The sequence below is a fragment of the Gracilinanus agilis genome, chromosome 2, assembly GCF_016433145.1.
Source record: "Gracilinanus agilis isolate LMUSP501 chromosome 2, AgileGrace, whole genome shotgun sequence".
Lineage (NCBI taxonomy): Eukaryota > Metazoa > Chordata > Mammalia > Didelphimorphia > Didelphidae > Gracilinanus > Gracilinanus agilis.
In genome coordinates this window covers 493,091,622-493,112,279 of record NC_058131.1, presented here as the reverse complement: position 1 = coordinate 493,112,279, position 20,658 = coordinate 493,091,622, and positions in this window count along the sequence as shown.

Here is a 20,658-nt window from a genome sequence, read left to right as displayed (position 1 = left end):
GAACACAGCTATAAATATTTTTGTACAAGTATTTTACCTTATTATCTTGTTGGGTTACAAACTCAGCAGTGGTATGGATGGATCAAAAAGCAGGCATTCATTAACAGCCTTTTGTGCATAGTTCCAGATTGCCCTCCAAAATGGTTGGACCAATTCACAACTCCACCAGCAATGTATTAGTGTCCCAATTTTGCCACACCCTCTCCAACATTTATCACTTTGCGACCATATTGGCCAATCTGCTGGTTTAAGATGGTATCTCAGCATTGTTTTTGATTTGCATTTCTCTAACCAGGAGGGAAGTTAGAACCATTTTCATGTGATTATTTTTAATTTTGAATTTTTCATTTGAAAACTATTTATTCGTATGCCTTGACCATTTGTGGATTGGGGAATACCTTAATTTTTTGTAAATTTGACTTAGTTCCTTATATATTTGGGAAAATAAACCTTTGTCAGAGAATTTTGTTAGAAATTTCCCCCAGTTTGTTGCTTTCCTTCTAATTTTGGTTGCATTGCTTTTGTTTGTACAATGACTTTTTAGTTTGACATAATCAAAGTCATTCATTTTATATTTTGTAATGTTCTCTATCTCTCGCTTAGTCATAAATTCATTCCTTTCCCACAGATCTGACAGTTATACTATTTTACATTCAACTAATTTATTTATGATTTCACTCTTTATACTTAAGTCATTTACCCATTTAAAATTTTTCTAGGAATAGAGTGTAAGATGTTGATCTAAATCATTTTTTCCCATACTGTTTTCCAATTATTCCAGAAGTTTTTGTCAAATGGTGAATTCTTGTCCCAATAGCTAGATACCATATTTTTTTTAGTTGTTCTCCAACTGATCTCCTCAATTTCCAATTCTTTGTCACCATAAAGTGGGCTGCTATAAAAATTTTGGAACATATATGTGTTCACTTCTTTTTTCCTCTCATCTCCTTAGGAAAGAGATTCCGGTATATACACAGTTTTATACCTCTCTGGATATAATTCCAAGATGATCTCCAAAATGGTTGTATCAATTCACAGTTCCATATAGTATATTGGTGAACCTATTTTCCCACATCCTATCCAATATTTGTCATTTTGCCATTTTGTCATTTTAGTCAATATCAAGGGTATGAGATGACATCTTTGAATTGTTTTGCTTCACATTTCTCTAATTTGTAGGTACAGAACATTTAAAATATTCCAATATATGGCTTTTATTCATCTGAAAATTATCTGTTCATATCTTTTGCCTATTTATCAATTGAGAAATGACTCTTATTTTTTAAAATAAATTTGGCAAAGGTCCCTATACAGTTTAAATATGACACCTCTATTTGGGAGGCTATCTACAAAACCCCCCATTCCAATTTTCTGATTTCCTTCTATTCTTGGCAATATTTTTATTTGTAAAAAATATTTTTAATTTAAGGTACTCATAATTATCCATTTTCCATCTCACAATGTTCTCCATCCCTTGTTGACCCAAAAATTCTTCTCATATCCAAAAACCTGATCAATAATATATTCCCTGTTCTAATTTACTTCTAATATCTCCATTTATATCTGTATCCATTTTTATCATTATTTTACTGAATAGTGTAATACTTGCTGATAGTTTTAGGTAGAGGCTTCCATTTATTTAAAAAAAAATCCAATTATACCGTGACTTTTCAGTGCTTTTAATAGGAATAAAGGTTGTCAAATTATTTTTTCTGCATCAGTTGATATAATAAAATGTTTTAAATTAATTTTATTATTAATATAATGAATTATATTTATAGTTTTCTTTATGTTAAGATGTTCTTTAAACATCTTTAACATATGTCAATATTTTCTTTATGTTATATCTGCATTCCTTATATAAATTCTGTTTGTTATAATAGGTAATCTTTGTCATATATTGTGGTAGTTTTGTAGATAACGTTTTATTCAGGATTTTAAAATCTATATATATTGATGAAATTCATTGAGGATTTTCTTTCTCTGTGTTTGTTCTTCCTGGTTTTGTTATTAGAGTCACATTTGTTTCATAAAAGGAATATCTATTGTTTCAAATAATTTATTTAATATTGGAATTAGTTGATGTTTCAATGTTATTTTTAATTATTTAAACATTTGTTAATATTCTTTTTAACATGGTTACATGATTCATGCTCCTACTTTCCCCTTCACCCCCCGCATTACCCCCAACCATGGCCGATGCACATTTCCACTGGCTTTAAAATGTGTCCTTCATCAAGACCTATTTCCAAATTGTTGTTAGTTGTATTGGTGTGGTAGTTTTGAGTCTACATCCCCAATCATGCCCTCCTCAGCCCATGCGTTCAAGCAATTGTTTTTCTTATGTATTTCCTCTCCTGCAGTTCTTCCTCTGAATGTGGGTAGCATTCTTTACCATACGTCCCTCAGGGCTGTCTTGTGTCATTGCATTGCTGCTGGTATAGAAGTCCATTACATTCGATTTTACCATAGTATATCAGTCTCTGTGTACAGTGTTCTTCTGGCTCTGCTCCTTTCACTCTGCATCAACTCCTGGAGGTCTTTCCAGTTCACCTGGAACTCCTCCAGTTTATTATTCCTTTTAGCACAATAATATTCCATCATCAGCATATACCACAATTTGTTTAGCCATTCCCCAATTGAAGGGCATCCCCTCATTTTCCAGTTTTTTTGCCACTACAAAAAGAACAGCTATAAATATTTTTGTACAAGTCTGTTTATCTATAATCTCTTTGGGGTACAAACCCAGCAATGGTATGGCTGGATCAAAGGGCAGGCATTCTTTTATAGCCCTTTGAGCATAATTCCAAATTGCCAGCCAGAATGGTTGGATCAGTTCACAACTCCACCAGCAATGCATTAATGTCCCAATTTTGCCACATCCCCTCCAGCATTCATTACTCTCCCCTTCTTTCATTTTAGCTAATCTTCTAGGTGTGAGGTGATACCTCAGAGTTGTTTTGATTTGCATTTCTCTAATTATTAGAGATTTGGAACACTTTCTCATGTGCTTATTGATACTTATGATTTCTTTACCTGAGAATTGCTTATTCATGTCTCTTGCTCATTTTTCGATTGGGGAGTGGCTTGATTTTTAATACAATTGATTTAACTCCATGTATATTTGAGTGATTAGACCACTGTCAGAGATTTTTGTTATAAAGATTTGTTCCCAATTTGTTGTTTCTCTTCTGATTTTGACTACATTGTTTTTGTTTATACAAAATCTTTTTAGCTTGATATAATCAAAATCATTTAATTTACATTTTGTAATTTTCTCTAACTCTTGCTTGGTTTTAAAATTTTTCCTTTCCCAGAGATCATATAGGTATAATATTTTGTGTTCACTTAGAATATTTATAGTATCCTTCTTTATATTCAGGTCATTTACCCATTCTCAATTTTTCTTGGTGTGAGATATTGATCTAAACCATATCTCTGCCATATTGTTTTCCAAATTTCCCAGTAGTTTTTGTCAAATAGTGGATTCATGTCCCAAAAGTTGGGCTCTTTGGGTTTATCATACACTGTCTTGCTGACATTATTAACCCCAAGTCTATTCCACTGATCCTCCCTTCTATCTCTTAGCCAGTACCATATTGTTTTGATGACTGCCTCTTTATAGTATAGTTTAATATCTGGTACTGCTAGGCCCCCTTCCTTCACATTTTTTTCATTATTTCCCTTGATATTCTTGATATTTTGTCATTCCAAATGAAATTTGTTATAGTTTTTTCTAATTCAGTAAAGAAGTTTTTTGGTAATTTGATAGGTATGGCACAAAATAGGTAAATTAATTTGGGTAAAATGTTCATTTTTATTATGTTAGCTCGTCCTACCCATGAACAATTAATGGCTTTCCAATTGTTGAGATCCAGTTTTATTTGTTTGGAAAGTGTTTTGTAGTTGTTTTCGTATAATTGCTGTGTTTGTTTTGGTAGATAGATTCCCAAGCATTTTATATTGTCTAGGGTGATTTTAAATGATGTTTCTCTTTCTACCCCTTGCTGCTCTAATGTGTTGGAAATATATAGAAATGTTGATGATTTATGTGCATTTATTTTGTATCCTGCCACTTTGCTAAAGTTGTTGATTATTTCTACTAGCTTTTTAGTTGATTTTCTAGGATTTTTTAAGTATACCATCATATCATCTGCAAAGAGTGATAGCTTAGTCTCCTCATTGCCTATTTTGATACCTTCAATTTCTTTTTCTTCTCTAATTGCTATTGCTAGTGTTTCTAGTACTATGTTGAATAATAGAGGTGATAATGTGCATCCTTGTTTCACTCCTGATCTTATGGGGAAGGTTTCTAATTTATCCCCATTGCATATAATGCTTGTTAATGGTTTTAGGTATATAATGTTTACTATTTTTAAGAAGGGTCCTTCTATTTCTATACTTTTCAGTGTTTTCAATAAGAATGGATACCTTTTGTCAAAGGCTTTTTCAGCATTTATTGAGATAATCCTGTGGTTTTGGTTTGTTAGACTGTTGATATGGTCAAATATGTGGATGGTTTTCCAAATGTTGAACCATCCTTGCATTCCTGTAATAAATCCCACCTGATCATGGGGGATGATCTTAATTACTTGCTGGAGTCTCTTTGCTAATATTCTATTTAAGATTTTTGCATCTGTGTTCATTAGGGAGATTGTCCTATAGTTTTCTTTCTCTGTTTTTTGTCTACCTGGTTTTGGGATCAGTACCATATTTGTGCCATAAAAGGCATTTGGTAGGACTCCTTCTTTGCTTATCATATCAAATAATTTGTATAGTATTTGGGATTAGGTGCTCTTTGAATGTCTGATAGAATTCACTTGTGAATCCATTAGGCCCTGGAGATTTTTTCTTAGGGAGTTCTTTGGTGACTTGCTCAATTTCTATTTCTGATATGGGATTATTTAGGTATTCTATTTCTTCTGCTGTTAATCTAGGCAATTTATATTTTTGTAAATATTCATCCATATCTCCTAAATTGTTATATTTGTTGCCATATAATTGGGTGAAATAGTTCTTAATGATTGCCTTAATTTGCCCTTCATTAGAGGTGAGGTCTCTCTTTTCATCTTTAATACTGTCAATTTGGTTTTCTTCTTTCCTTTTTTTTATTAGATTGACCAGTACTTTGTCTATTTTATCTGTTTTTTCAAAATACCAGCTTCTAGACTTATTTATTAATTCAATAGTTCTTTTACTTTCTATTTTATTAATTTCTCCATTGATTTTTAATATTTTTAATTTAGTTTTCATTTGGGGATTTTTAATTTGCTCTTCTTCTAATTTTTTGAGTTGTATACCCAATTCATTAATCTCTGCCCTCCTTAATTTGTTAATATATGCACTCAAGGATATAAATTTCCCCCTGAGTACTGCCTTGTTTGCATCCCACAGAGTTTGGTAGGATGTCTCATCATTGTCATTCTCTTCAATGAAATTGTTGATTGTTTCTATGATTTCTTCTTTGACAAATTGGTTTTGGAGAATCATATTATTTAATTTCCAATTAGTTTTTGATTTGCCTCTCCATGTGTCCTTACTAATTATTATTTTTATTGCATTATGATCTGAGAAGGTTACATTTATTATTTCTGCTCTTTTGCATTTGTTTGCAATGCTTTTATGCCCTATTACATGGTCAATCTTTGTGAATGTACCATGTGCAGCTGAAAAGGTGTATTCCTTTTTGTCCCTATTTATTTTTCTCCACATATCAATTAAATCTAATTTTTCTAGGACTTCATTCACCTCTCTTACCTCTTTCTTATTTATTTTTTGGTTTGATTTATCTAGATCTGATTGAGGAATATTTAGATCTCCCACTATTATGGTTTTACTATATATTTCCTTCTTGAGCTCTGCCATTTTCTCCTTTATGAATTTGGATGCTATGCCACTTGGTGCATATATATTGAGCAGTGTTATTTTCTCATTGTTCTGCCTTTGATGAGAATGTAATGACCTTCCCTGTGTTTTTTAATCATATCTTTTTTTACTTTGGCTTCGTCAGAGATCATAATAGACAATCCTGCCCTCTTTTTCTCATTGGTCGTCCAAAAGATTTTAAAGGCTCATGCCCTTAACCTTGAACTTATGTGTGCCTACCCGCCTCATATGTGTTTCTTGTAGACAACATATGGTAGGGTTTTTGTTTCTGATCCACTCTGCTATTTGCTTCCATTTTATGAGTGAGTTCATCCCATTCACATTCAGAGTTACAATTGTTAGTTGTTTATTCACTGACATTTTATCCCTTCTTCTTACACTATTTTCTTTTAAACCAGTGGTATGCTTTGAGCTGCTATCCCTTATCCCCTCCCTTGATTGACTTCCCTTTCTGCCCCCTCCCTTGTTATTCCCCTTTTTTTGTTTTTTAAAGACCTAATGAATTCCCTTCCCCTTCTTCTTCTCTCCCTTTTTTGACCTCCCCACTCCCCTGCTACCCTTGGTTTATCCCTTCTGACTTTCTCAGTAGGGTTAGATAGAGTTTTTTATCCAAATGGATAATAAAGCTACTCTTCCCTCTCCGGGTTGATTACACTGAGAGTAAGGTTTGATTATTACCTCTAAATGCTCTCTTCCTCTCCTTCTTATGATAGTATTCATCCCTTCCCCTTCCCCTTCCCTCTTTGTGTGTAATAAAATATGCTATTTTTCTTATTTACTCAGATTTTTCTTTGTGTCCCCTACTATTTTCCCCCTCTTTCCCACCCCCCATGTCATCTTAGACCATTTAGTATCCTGTCCTCTCCCTATGAATTATTCTTCTGGTTGCTATAATAGTGAATATTATAATAGTGAATGGAGTTCACTACAGAGAATTATACATAGCATTTCTCCAACTAGTAATATAATTATATCTTATTTAAGCCTTTAAAGAGTCAAGTTTAAAAGATTATGAATTTTCTTTCTTTTCCCTCTGTTTCTTATTCATCTTTTCATGTTTCTCTTGATTTTTGTGGTTGGATATTAAACTTTCCATTTAGTCCTGGTCTCTTTTGTGCAAAAACTTGGAAATCTTCAATTTTATTGAATGCCCATACTTTCCCTTGGAAGTATATAGTCATTTTCGATGGGTAGTTGATTTGTGGCTAAAGGCCCAGCTCTCTTCCCTTTCTGAATATCGTATTCCAAGCCTTGCTGTCTTTTAGTGTGGAGGCTGCCAGATCCTGTGTGATCCTTATTGGTGCTCCTTGATATTTGAATTGTCTCCTTCTGGCTTCTTGTAAGATTTTTTTTCTTTTACTTGAAAGCTCTTGAATTGGGCTATTATATTCCTGGATCTTGACTTTTCTGTGTCCAGTGTAGAGGGTGATCTATGGATCTTTTCAATGTCTATATTACCCTCTTGTTGTAGAACTTTAGGGCAATTTTGCTGAATAATTTCTTTAAGTATCGAGTCCAAGTTTCTATTAATTTCTGCCTTTTCTGGAAGACCAATGATTCTCAAATTGTCTCTTCTAGACTGGTTTTCTTGGTCTGTTACTTTCTCTTTGAGATATTTCATGTTTCCTTCTATTTTATCAGTCTTTTCACTTTGTTTTATTTGTTCTTGTTGTCTTGAGAGATCATTGGTTTCTAAATGTTTGATTCTAGCCTTTAAGGACTGGTTTTCGGCTATAATCTTTTGGTTTTCGGCTATAATCTTTTGGTTTTCTATATTTTTTTGGTTTTCCTTTTGATTCTGGTCATTTCTGGTCTTTAGTTGACTTGCCTCACTTTCCAATTGCAAAATTCTGCCTTTTAAACTGTTATTTTCTTGCCAGATTTCTTCCATCTTCCTCAACATCTCATTTTTGTACTCTTCAATAGCTTGTGATCAGCTTTCATTTTTGGGGGGAGATTTGGTTATTTGTTTGTCCTCCTCTGTTGTCTGGATTTTCTCTGTGTAAAAGTTGTCTAGTGTTCCAGAGTTTTTCTTGGTAATCTTTTTCTTCTGGGCTTCTCTATGGCTTGCCATTATTAGCCCTGCTCCTTTTCAGCTTTGTGTTCACACTCAGGGTCTGCCTGTGCTTTCTAAGCTTCTGATGGCTCTGGTCTTCTTGTCCTCGGGATCAGGCCTCCTGGTTGTCCCAGGTCTGCCCTTCTGCCCGAGGCTTCTTCAGCGGACTTGGGGGCTGCTTCCACAGCCTCGCTCCTGTCTGCACCGGGTCCTCACTCGCTGTCCTAGCCTGAGCTGGAAATCTTCATTCACGCCTAGGGCATTGCCTTCACCTGCACATAAGGTCAGGGGAAAGTCCCTGCTTTATAGATCTTTATTCCCGCCCAGGGCAGAGCCTTCACCCAATGCAAGAAGCTGTGGAAAGTCCCTGAGTTAGATTTCTTTATTCCACCTGGGGCAGAGTCTTCCCCCGCATAGACGCTCTGGAAAGTCCGTGCGAGCCCCCCAGCCTCTTGGGGTCCCATGTCTGGCAGCTCACAGGTTCAAGCCCTGGGGCTGCTACTGATTTACTGGTTGCCCCAATCCTGTTTTCACTCTTGTGTGTTGGCCTTGGTGCTTTGCGTGGTGTGTGTGTGTGTGGGGGGGGGGGAGGAGGGGCTTCTTCCTCTCGCGTTTTAGTGAGAGCTCTTTCACCCCTTTATAGCGTGGAAATGCCCCGATTCTGCGTACCTTCAATGTTGTGCCTTGTTGTGGGGGTCCTTCGTTCGTCTGGGTTCTTTTATATTTCCCCTTGAGGAGTCCTGTATGCTTTGATTAGGAGAGATCAAGCAGCTGCTCCTTACTCTGCCGCCATCTTAACCGGAAGTCCTATATAGTCTTTTGACAACAGGGTCTATGTGACTAGAGAAACATTGATGATGGCATGTTAAGTGGATATCTGGAACCTGAGATGGGTCATATGGTTATGTCCTATGTCTCAAAGTCAAAAGGGGGTAAACTGTCAAGTTTAGAGGATAATCAGATATCTGGAATATAAAGTAGATGTTTATCAGGAGCAAACCAGGAGGCACCTAATGTTCATCAAGAATGAAGGGAGAGGCTAGAGGACTCCAAAGTCACCTTCCCAAGCACTGAAGGAATATAAGGAAAAATGAATCTTTTGTGTATTCTACACAATCTGGGTTATTGGGGGGTGTCTAAAGGAAGCCTATACTTGTATGACATGCCCAGTCTCACACAGTCAACTTCGATCCTAAGCATGACTGGAATTCAAGTCTTCTTGATTATGAGGCTCTTTTTTTATCCACAAAGCCAATCTGCCTTTGATTATACTAATTAATAGCCAGTTAGAAGAATATTATTCTTTACTCCTGACCAGAGAAAAAGAAGGAGAGGGATATTTCTTAGTGGAATCTTTCTCTTTAACATCTATCCTATTTGCCAAAGGCACAGTGGGAATAGAGATATTTTAATCAGGTACTTTACTTTTAGTGTTTTTAAGTTTACAATGAACACATAAATCCTTTCAAAACCCATATTTTCTCTCTTGACTAGATTGTGCTTTGTGTTATTACACAGGCCCTTTATAACCTCTAAATTTACATTTTATTGATTCTGGGATTTATGGTTGATCTTTTTTGTCAAGGCATTCACTTTCACATGTGACATGTCAACTAGTGGTTTTATGTGCACATATGTTTATCTGGTTTGTTTTCTCCAAATAGAGTACACATCTTCTCTTGGAGGGGAAGGATGCCACTTTTTTCATCATATTTGAAGGACAGTCTAGTACACAACCTTCAGAGATGAAAAGACCAGGAATGCAGCATTCATGATTCTACAATTTATTTCCATGATCCCTAGGCTATAGGGGCTTTACTCAATTGCCACCCAAGTACAACTATCAATAATATGGAAATAGGTCTTTATTGATGACATATGAAGAAACTAGTGGAAATGCATGTCAGCTATGAAAGGGGGGTTTGGGAGAGATAGAGTAAGAACATGAATCATGTAACCATGGAAAGATTTTTTTTCTAAAAAAAAAAGAATCAATGCAAGTATTATTGTTAAGACAACAGAAATCTCACTAACACCCCAGAGGGTGTAATACATGCACCTCTAACCTGGAATAGGTTCCAAAGAGTTTAGACCCCAAGTAAACACAACAGCTAGTTTATATAGAGTTTAATACCTGCTGAGAATATGGGTGAGGGGATTCAAGGTCAGGACTCAGCCAGAAAAAGGAGGGGGCGAGGGGACATATGGGATGGGCAACAGGGGCTCATGTAAAGGTAACTATCAGCCACGGAAAGGAGAAGAAGGAGGGAGGTGAGTTTAGCTCTGAGGTTGTTTTGCAGGCCTGTAAAGTTTAAGATTCTGCTTTCATATTATCTCATTCAAATGAATTACCATATATTGTTAGATATAACATAAGCTCAAAGATTGTTAATTCATATTTTCTCGGGGTCCATAGTGCTTACAACATAATAGACACTTAACACATGATTTATTAAGGCATCTAGGTAAATGCATGCTAAAGTGGAGAGAAGCACTAAGCCTAGAGTCATAAACACCTTATTTCAAATGCTTATTAGTTATGTGTTTCTGTCCAAGTCACTTAACTTCTATCTTCTTCAGTAACTAAAATAGAAATTCATAGGGTTGTTGTGAGGCCTTTTAATTACATTTGACCTGTGTGAGACAGAAGTAACTAATGTCTTTGGTATCAGAAGCATCCAGTGTCTTTACTATACAAAGTAGTTCTGGGATTTTGGGATGTATCTTTTGAATTTGTACTTTAACATGTTTTAAACAGTAGTCTAGTGATTTAGGAATAAGTTTTATGAACCAGAGGCTAGGCTGATAGCCTCATTCCTGTTCTATAGTTAGCTCCCTCCCCCAGTTTCTTTTATAAGCAACCTTTGCTTCTTTAATTTGTATTTTTAATCCCTTTACCTTGTGATAATGAGATTAAATCTACTTGCCAATTCTCAAATCTAATCACCAAAAGGGTAAACAGCTCCACTTAACTCACAAGTTGGGAGGTCTGTGACCCATGTGTGCGAGTGAGTGATGAATCAGAATTTACTGACTGCCTCCTGGGCAGTCCTAAGAAAAGTGTCTATTGTGATTGGACACATAAACTAAGAGGAAGGCACAGGAAGTGATGCAAAAGAAGCTCCTTTAAAAGAGAGTTCAGTGAGTTTAGCTCCACTCTTCTTGTTTGTGTCTTGGACCTGAAGGACTTTTTCTTGTTCATGACTTGGAGGAGCCCTGGACCTGGGAACCTGAGACCTTGGTGAGACTGTTCTTACATCTTTCCTTCGGAATTTTGCTTGGTGAGTGTAAAGACTAAATTGTCCTGAACTTCTCTTAAGGAACTTCCCTTTCAAAAGAGATTCTGTGACTGAAGCCTTTGCTTCATTCACCTCCAGGGCCCTCAGGCTCTCTAGCCTTGGGCTCAAGGCTGGGCCTGGCTGGACTGAGGACTAAATAGATCTGCCTGGGTTAAACTAGGGGACCAGAGCAAATTACCTAGTATATTAGTTTACTTAGCCTATCTTATCCTCTCTCTGATTTTCTTATTTTCTCTTCCTCTCCTCATTTGTAAATAAACTTCCATAAAGGTCATTTTGACTTGAGGTTATTCTTTAATTTGGGATTGATAATTCTTCAATTCCTTGGCAACCAAACCTTTTAATGTCCACCTAACCAAAACCCCTTTTTACCCCTTACAGCCTCTTACTAGTCCAGCCTATTCGATTTTCATTCAAAGAGGTGCCAGCCTGAGAGGTCAGGTGTGCTAGAAGCTCTGGAAAAAACACAATAGTAGCTTGTCAGAGGTAGCAATCTCCCAATCAACCCTGCACCCAAAATGTATCTTGAATAGTTCTGAGTTTGTATATAGATTAAAACCTAAAGTTTACCTTTGGCTATTTGCTAAAAAGCTTAATTTTGGATGATACCCCATTCAGGAAGTCTGGACCATGAGTAAGGTGAAGGCTAGGATGATGTCATTTAATCTGAGGGTTGTATTTTCCTATAAATAAATAAGGGATTTTGCTGTAAGCTAGAACTTTTTGGGCTGCCTTTTTCTTTCTCTCTCTCAATAAAGCATTGCATTTGAATTAGTGGCTTCCTTGCTCCTTAAATAATGGCTAAAAAAGGGTACAATTTGTTATTTCAAGGTCCCTTAAACTTCCACTTCACACACTCTGAATTCTTTCAGTACTGAAGTTGCACAATAATTATAGTTTACTTAAAAGTTGTCTTGTATTTTTATTTGTATCATTTAATATGTATGTATTATATCCCTTTCTATATAAATTCCCTGAGTATTAGGATTCAATCGTATGCCCTAGTAGCATGAATCCCACACTTTACAGTCTAAAACTAAATTTGAAGAAGAAAAAAATGGAAGGTTCCACTTCCAGCTCTGTCACTTACTACCTTTATAAGTCAAGTTGAGAAAGTTATTTAAACAGTTTTGGCCTCAGTGATTTCATCTCTAAAATGGAAGTGTTAGACTAAATCTGAAAGAGATGTTAATTAAAATGAGGAAGTGGCATGGAACTCTGGGTTTCTCTTGGATACCCCAAACCCTAGGAGAGTTTCAAGTCAAATAGAGAGCAGGAAAATTCCTTTCTTTCCTTGTATTCTTGTTAATGGTGAGGAAAAGGTGACTTTGGATATTAGAGTCTCAAGATAAGGAATGACCCCTGAGAGAAAGATTCCCCTTGAATTCTCCTTTAGATTTTGAGATGGACATAGATATACATCTTTCTTTTGAGGCAGGATCCGCCTGAAACCAGCCCAAGGATAGACAAAGGGAACTTGGAAATCAAGGGAGGAGGAACAGCATTAGAAAGTAGGGCAGCTACTAGTAACTGTTCAGATCAACTTTCCTCTTCTGCTGCAGGGAGGAGAAGAGTGGTTTTTTGCCAGAAAGAGATTACTCATCCAGTCCTCTTCATGAACCCTCTGGTTGAGACCCTGAAGAAATTTACCAATTTAAACCCTGGGAGTGATCAAGGAATCATTGTCCTACATTTCCATTTTATTAGCCAGTCAACTCCAGATACAAGGCAAAAACTGCAGAAGCTAGATCTTAATCTCTAAATTCCTATTGTCCAAATAGCCAAAGCTGTGTCTAAGGTTTTTTTATGCTAGGAATGTGTTGAAAGGCAAACAAATACCTATCTGAGATAAATTGTGTCCAGCTGTCCTCACTTTCTGACCTCAAGGATGGAAACTGAATAGCTTTTGCTTTAACTATGGACAAACAGGCACTGGTCCTGGGGATGTCATTTGAAGGAACAACAGCCCATGAGCCCATGCCTCACCTGTGGGCAGGGAGGGTAGTGGAAATGCAACTGTCCCACTAAAACAGACGCCCAAAACTTGAGTTCGTGCATGTCTATGTTAGGAATTTCTCCTTTTCTGAGAGTGAATAAAATTCCCTCAAAAGAAATTCCACATCATCAAAGCTAGGCATGAACAATGTGAAGACCCTTTTTCATTCTTTTATTGACTTAAAAGGCAATGTGTAGAACTTTGGAAAATGTCTTCTGAGCACTTCCAAGTCATTTGGGGTAAAAGCCTTGTAAGATTTTACATGCACAATACCCTCCCCAGGTTGTAAGATAGTCCTATCAACTATAGGGAGAAAAGAGATGGTGGTTTAAATTGCAGTTTCCTTGTTTTGAGTTTGGGTGTCATTTTCATACTGAGAGTCACTAGTTTGAGTAGCCTTTCCTAAATATTTAGTCTCCACAATCTCCAATTGGAGAATTGTGTGAGCATCAAGTTTTTTCCCTCTCTAATTTGTTTCAGCACCTGGAACAATAATTTCATTTGTTCCAGGAGTTCTTGGGAAACTGAGTCAGGTTTGGCAGTAGAAGCATTGCCAAAAAGCAGCCAGAGATGGGAGATGACTTTCCTAAGGACTATTAGACTTTAAAATCTGCAAAAACTCGTGCCATAGCCATGGGAATGAAACAGATAAATTCAGCAAGTTTGATTGCACACCACTTGTAGTAGTCGTATAGCTTGAGGACCTAATGGATGAACTGAGGGACCTTTCTAAAGGAGAAGTCAGTGGCTCCCTGCATCAATGACCAAAGTAACAGTGAGAAACTGGCAACAATAAATGCCATCCTAGCAATAGCCATATTGTATTGTTGTTAACTTGTAGATCTTTTAGCCTAAACTGTGCTCGCCAAATGTTATGAGGGTGGTAATGGTCACTAAAGGGCCTTGAACTGATAACAAGTTTAGCAGGAGGTTGGAGCTGGATGTTATGAAGGATGAGCAAACACAGCTGGGAATGAACTTGGATCAGGTTCAAATCCAAACCCTGAAAGGTAAGTGCCCAGTGAACCTTCACTGCTAACCTGCTGGGCTCCTTAAAGATGTCAATCAGCTGGCCCCACCCTGCTGAGGTAACTGCCTCTTATTGGATGGTGGCAGACCAGCAGGAAATGGGTGCTTGAACTTATTGCCTCACCAATGGGGTAGACTGAATCTCAACTGCTCAGAATTCTCTCTTCTTCCCTGTCCTCCTTAGCCTTGGTAGTAAAGAAATAACCAAAAGATTGTCAGGTTAAGGCTAAGATATTTATTGAAACTGGGGAAGGAATAGGGAAGGAAAGAGGGCTTGGTGATACTAAGCTATTGAGATAGTCACTCTGGGTGATGCTGGCAAAGGTACTAAGCAGGTCTTGGGAGACCGAGGGCTGCCAGCCCTCAGCCAGAGCTAAGGTGTGTCTGATCAAGAGATTGATCAGATCTTCTGGCTAATTTAGTTGAAAATAAAAATAGTTATTATTGAGTTGCTTTTAAGAAGGTCCTAATATCTAGGCTATTCTAATTTCCTACCCACGATCCTCCTCCCTCACCTCCCTTCAACCAGGGGCCTCAGGGAAAGGGGTAAAGGAGTGGAGAGGATGAAGTCTGGGGAAAAGAGAACCCAGCCTTGGGTTTGCAAGGGCTTTTATAGTCTCGGCCTAACTGCCAGTTGGCACCTGGCCCATGGAGAATGCCATTGGCAACATTACATCCAGGGCAACTAACAGTTTTGCCTAGGCTACTATTGCAATGCAAAACCCTGCATTAAAAAGTGCTATAATGTCCAGTTCCAGCCTTACCTCCCATCATGGCAACAGACAATCTGAATTGGTGAAAAACTCCTTGCCCTTGGAATTTTAAATGACTTAGACTTTAAAAATTAAGGCTTTTTACAATCTATCAACAAACTATTCTCACTTATCCTCTGTTCTTCAGGTAAAGAGGGGTAGATAAGAGGTCCTGATCAAATCTCCCTTCTTTTTCTGCTGGCTAGAAAAAGGAAGTGATGCTTAAACCTATTTGATTTCTTTATTAGTGTTTTATTTCAACATGTATACATGTGGGTTTGAAAGATAACATCCTAAAAATTTAATTATGCTTGTTGGACAATGAAATTTCAATTTGAATGCATGAGGCCATGATTCAGTATTGCAAAAGGATTATTTTAGCAGTACAGCCTCAGGGAGAATTTAATTCCATTCTGTTCCTATCTGTTAGTATAAGTGAGTCTTCAACTTGGAGGACTAAGGTGAATGAAATCAGTATCACAATTAAGAATTGAAAGAAGAAAAAGTTTCTTCATATCTTTATACTTAAAACAGAACCTGTAATACTAAATGAAAAAATGGCTGTTATGTGAATTGCCACTATAACATGTATTTTTTTCTTTCTTTCTTTTTTAAACATTTATTAATATTGTTTTTTGAAAAGTTAACGTAGTTACATAATTCATGCTCTTACTTTCTCTTCACCCCCCTCGACTTCCCCCTCCCTCCCATGGCTGATGTGTATTTCCACTGGTTTTTACATGTGTCATTGAACAAGACCTATTTCCAAATTATTGATAGTTGCATTGGTGCTGTATTTTCGAGTCTACATCCCCAATCATGTCCGCCTCAACCCATGAGTTCAAGCAGTTGTTTTTCTTCTGTTTCCACTCATGTAGTACTTCCTCTGAATGTGGGTAGCGCTCTTTTCCATAAATCCCTCAGAATTTTCCTGGGTCATTGCATTGCTGCTAGTAGAGAAATCTATTACATTCTATTGTACCACAGTGTATCCATCTCTGTGTACAACATTCTCCTGGTTCTGCTCCTTTGACTCTGCATCAACTCCTGGAGGTCTTTCCAGTACACATGGAATTCCTCCAGTTTATTATTCCTTTGAGCACAATAGTATTCCATCACCAGCATATACTACAATTTGTTTAGCCATTCCCCAATTGAAGGGCACACCCTCATTTTCCAGTTTTTTGCCACCACAAAAAGGACAGCTATAAATATTTTTGTACAAGTCTGTTTATCTATGATCTCTTTGGGGTACAAACCATACAATGATATGGCTGAATCAAAGGGCAGGCATTCTTTTATAGCCCATTGAGCATAGTTCCAAATTGCCATCCAGAATGGTTGGATCAGTTCACAACTCCACCAGCAATGCATTAATATCCCAGTTTTGCCACATCCCCTCCAGCATTCATTACACTCACCTTCTTTCATTTTAGCCAATTTTGTAGGTGTGAGATGATACCTCAGAGTTGTTTTGATTTGCATTTCTCTAATTATTAGAGATTTGGAACACTTTCTCATGTGCTTGTTGATACTTTTGATTTCTTTATCTGAAAATTGCTTATTCATGTCTCTTGCCCATTTATTAATTGGGGAATGGCTTGATTTTTTTTGTACAATTGCTTTAACTCCTCGTTCATTTGAGTAATTAGACCCCTGTCAGAGATTTTTGTTATTAAGATTTTTTCCCAATTTGTTGTTTTCCTTCTGATTTTGGCTACATTGTTTTTGTTTGTACAAAAGCTTTTTAGTTTAATATAATCAAAATCATTTATTTTACATTTTGTAATTTTCTCTAACTCTTGCTTGGTTTTAATATCTTTCTTTTCCCAGAGATCTGACAAGTAAACTACTCTATTTTCACTTTATTTATAGTTTCCCTTTTTATATTCAAGTCTTCCATCCATTCTGAATTTACCTTGGTGTAGGGTATGAGATATTGATATAAACCATATCTCTCCCATATTGTTTTCCAAATTTCCCAGCAGTTTTTGTCAAATAGTGGATCTGCCAGTTTCTCTTTTATGAATCTGGTTGCTATGCCATTTGGTGCATACATATCAAGCAATGTTATTTCCTCATTGTCTATACTGCCTTTAATCAGGATGTAATGACCTTCCCTGTCTTTTTTAATCATATCTTTTTTTACTTTGGCTTTGTGAGAAATCATAATAGCCACTCCTGCCTTCTTTTTCTCATTAGAGACTCAAAGGATTTTACTCAAGCCCTTTACCTTAAACCTGTGTATGTCCACCTGCCTCATATGTGTTTCTTGTAGACAACATATGGTAGAATTTTGGTTTCTTATCCAGTCTTCTATTTGCTTTCTTTTCATGCACAAGTTCATCCCATTCACATTCAGAGTTATAATTATCAGTTGTGTATTCGCCAACATTTTGGTATCCTCTCCTAGTTCTACTCCTTCTTCTTACACTATTTCCTTTTAAACCAGTGGTTTGCTTTATGCCAGTAACCCTTATCTCCTCCCTTGATTTGCTATCCTTTCTACCCCCTCCCTTATTATTCCCCTCTATTTATTTTTAAGGCCTAATGAATTCCCTCCCTATTCTTCTCCCCTTCCTTTCATGACCTCTCCCTTCCCCTGCTCCCCTTGGTATTTCCCTTCTGACTTTCTCAGTAGGGTTTGATAGAGTTTTATATCCCAATGGATAAAGCTACTCTTCCCTCTCAGGGTGAATTACACGTGGAGTAAGGTTTAACTATTACCTCTTAATACTCTCTTCCTTTCCTTCTTATAAAAGTATTCATCCCTTCACCTTCTCATGCCCCCTTTGTGTGTAATAGAATATCCTATTTTTCTTATTCACTCAAGTTTCTATTGGTGTCCCCTACTATTCATCCCCCTCTTTCCCACCCCCCATATCATCTTAGACCATTTAGTATTCCAACCTCTCCCTATGAATAATTCTTCTAATTACTATAGTAGTGAATAGATTTCCTTAAAGAGAATTATACATAACATTTCTCCACATAGGAATACCAATAATTACATCATATTGAAGCCCTTAAAGAGGCAAATTTTAAAAAAAATATGAATTTTCTTTCTTTCCCCTCTGTTACTTATTTATCTTTTCATGTTTCTGTTAATTTTTGTGGTTGGATATTGAACTTTCTGTTTAGTCCTGGTCTTTTCTGTGCAAATACTTGGAAATCTTTTATCCTGTTGAATGCCCAAACTTTCCCTTGGAAGTGTATGGTTAATTTTATGGGTAGGTGATCCTTGGTTGTAGACCCAGTTCTCTTGCCTTTCTGAATACGATATTCCTAGCCTTGTGGTCTTTTAGTGTGGAGGCTGCCAGATCCTGTGTGATCCTGATTGGTGCTCCTTGATATCTGAATTGTCTGTTTCTCGCTTCTTGTAAAATTTTTTCTTTTACTTGGTATCTCTTGAATTCGGCTATTATATTCCTGGGGGTTGTTTTTTCAGGGTCTAGTGCAGAGGGTAATCTATGGATCATTTCAGTGTCTATATTGCCCTCTTGTAGAACTTCAGGGTAATTTTGCTGAATAATTTCTTTTAGTATGGACAACAAATTTCTATTAATGTCTCCTTTTTCAGGAAGACCAATGATTCTCAAGTTGTCTCTTCTAGACCTGTTTTCTTTGTCACTTTCTCATTGAGATATTTCATGTTTCCTTCTATTTTATCAGTCTTTTGATTTTGTTTTATTTGTTCTTGCTGTCTTGAGAGATCATTAGCTTCTAATTGTTCAATTCTAGCCTTTAGGGACTGGTTTTCAGCTATAATCTTTTGGTTTTCCTTTTCAATCTGGTCATTTCTGGTGTTCAATTTGCTTATCAGGTCATTTGATTTCTGAGCCTCACTTTCCAATTGCAAAATTCTGCCTTTTAAACTGTCATTTTCTTGCCATATTTTGGTTTCAATTTGCTTACCATTTCGTTTGATTTTTGGGCATCTTTCTCCAATTGGGAGTTTCTGTCTTCTAACCTGTTTATTTCCTTTTGAGCTATTTCTCACTTCTCTCGCCAAATCTCTTCCATCTTTCTCATCATCTCAGATTTGAACTCTTCAATAGCTTGTAGCCAGTTTTCATTATTTTGGGAATGTTTGGATATGATTACTTGTTTGTTCTCCTCTGCTATTTGCTCTGTTTTCTGGATTTTCTCTGTTTAAAGTTGTCGAGTGTTAAAGATTTCTTCTTGATAATCTTTCTCATTTGGGGTTCTTGTCTCTGGCTTGTTATTGTTAGCCCTATGCCCTCTCAGGTTTGTCCTCACACTCAGCGTCTGTCTGTGTTCTTTAGGCTCCTGAGGTCTCAGTTGTTCTCAGGGTCAAGCCTCCTGGTGGTCCCCTTACTTGTTCCTTTTACTGAGGTTCCTTTAACAGTCTCAGGGCATTGCTTCCACTGTTGTGAACCCCTTTTGCACTGGGACCCCAATCAATGTCTGTGCCTTGGCTCAAGATACAAATCCTCACCTGCACTCAGGATTCATGTTTGGGCTCGCATCCATGCCCGCACTTGTGCCAGTGCTCAGGGTCTGTGATCAAAGTCTAAGAGTATTCTTTAGCCTCTTGGGGTCTTAAGTCTTGCTGCTCTCAGGAGCAGGCCCTGGTGACTCCAGGTAGCTGCCAAGGACTTAATCCATGCCCCAAACTTGCTCTAACTCTTATGCCCTGGCTTTGGCCCTGTAGGTGGTGTGGGGTGATGGAGGGGGTTGCTCAGCTAGTGTTTTAGTGAGAGTTGTTTCACCCCTTTATAGCATGGAAATGCCCCAATTCCACATATATCCAATGCTGCATCCTGTTGTGGGGTCCCTTTGTTCCTCTGGTTTTGTTTTTATGTCTTCTTGAGGAGTCCTGTATGTTTCGGTTAGGAGAGGTTATGCAGTTGCTTTTTACTCTGCCTCCATCTTAACCAGGAAGACCTTATTCACAACATGTATTTTTTTTAACATTTATTAATATACATTTTAACATGGTTACATGATTCATGCTCCTCCTTTCCCCTTCACCCCCCCCCCCGGCACTCCCTTCACCCATGGCCGATGCGCATTTCCACTAGTTTTGTCATGTGTCCTTGATCAAGACCAATTTCCAAATTGTTGGTAGTTGCATTGGTGTGGTAGTTTCGAGTCCACACCCTCAATCATGTCCACCCCGACCTATGCGTTCAAGCAGTTGTTTTTCTTATATGTTTCTTCTCCTGCAGTCCTTCCTCTGAATGTGGGTAGCATCTTTACCATAAATCCCTTAGAATTGTCCTGGGTCATTGTATTGCTGCTGGTACAGAGGTCCATTACATTCAATTTTACCACAGTATATCAGTCTCTGTGTACAATGTTCTTCTGGCTCTGCTCCTTTCACTCTGCATCTGTTCCCGGAGGTCTCTCCAGTTCGCCTGGAACTCCTCCAGTTTATTATTCCTTTTAGCACAATAGTATTCCATCACCCGCATATACCACAGTTTGTTCAAGTTTGTTCAGCCATTCCCCAATTGAAGGACATCCCCTCCTTTTCCAATTTGTTGCCACCACAAAAAGCGCAGCTATAAATATTTTCGTACAAGCCTGTTTATCTATGATCTCTTTGGGGTACAAACCCAGCAATGGTAAGGCTGGATCAAAGGGCAGGCATTCTTTTATAGCCCTTTGAGCATG